The sequence below is a fragment of the Lolium perenne genome, chromosome 5 (assembly GCF_019359855.2).
Source record: "Lolium perenne isolate Kyuss_39 chromosome 5, Kyuss_2.0, whole genome shotgun sequence".
Taxonomy (NCBI): Eukaryota; Viridiplantae; Streptophyta; class Magnoliopsida; order Poales; family Poaceae; genus Lolium; species Lolium perenne.
The window spans coordinates 107,541,922-107,543,268 of NC_067248.2; positions in this window are offsets into that span (position 1 = coordinate 107,541,922).

Consider the following 1,347-nt stretch of genomic DNA (forward strand, 5'->3'; position numbering starts at 1 on the left):
CTTGCGACCTCTCATTGGCAAGAGTGTGGTTGTCTACTTCGATGATATTCTAATTTATAGCAAAAACCTCGAGGACCATGTACAACATGTGAGAGAAGTCTTGTGCATCTTGCGTCATGAAAAGCTTTATGCTAACCTCCCCAAATGCACTTTTGCTCAAAACAAGTTGGTTTTTCTTGGTTTTGTGGTTTCCGCCAACGGGATTGAAGTTGATTCTTCCAAAGTTGAGGCCATCCACAATTGGCCCACTCCCACAAATGTTGGCCAAGTTCGAAGCTTCCATGGACTCGCCGGATTTTACTGCCGCTTTGTGAAAGATTTTAGCACCATCGCTTGCCCTTTAAACGAGCTTACAAAAAAGAATGTTCCGTTTGTTTGGGGCAAAGCACAACAAAAAGCTTTTGATGAACTGAAAAAGAGACTCACCGAGGCACCACTCCTTGCTCTTCCCGATTTTGCTAAAACATTTGAGATAGAATGTGATGCAAGTGGCCTTGGAATCGGTGGTGTCCTCATGCAAAATGGAAAACCCGTGGCATATTATAGTGAGAAGTTGGACGGCGCACGCCTCAACTATCCTATTTATGACAAGGAACTTTACGCTTTGGTTCGTGTTCTTGAAGTTTGGCAACACTATCTTTGGCCAAGAGAGTTCATTATTCACTCCGACCATGAATCTTTGAAGTATTTGAAAAGTCAACACACTTTGAACAAAAGACATGCAAAATGGGTTGAGTTCATTGAGTCCTTCCCATATGTAATCAAATACAAGAAGGGCAAGGACAATGTCGTTGCGGATGCCCTTTCCCGCAAGCTCACCCTTTTACTCACTCGTTTGGATTTCCATGTGTTGGGTCTTGATGAAATCAAAGAACAATATGCCTCCGATACCTTCTTTGGCCCAATTTTTGCAAAGTGTTCCATTGAAAAGGGCATCGATGATTTCTATTTGCACCAAGGATTCTTGTTTAAGGGCAACAAACTTTGTGTTCCAATGTCCTCGCTTCGCCTTTTGCTCTTACAAGAATCGCATGGTGGTGGTCTCATGGGTCACTTTGGACGAGAGAAGACATATGCCATGCTATCCACTCACTACTATTGGCCAAGAATGTACCGAGACGTGGAACGCCTTTGCCGCCGGTGCACAACATGCTTACAAGCTAAGTCCTCTTCCAATCCATGTGGTCTTTATACACCGTTGCCGATTCCTTATGCTCCTTGGTCCGATATAAGCATGGACTTTGTGCTAGGATTACCTCGAACTAAATATGGTCATGATTCAATCTTTGTGGTAGTTGATAGATTCTCAAAAATGGCTCACTTTATACCATGTTCCCGAACGGATGA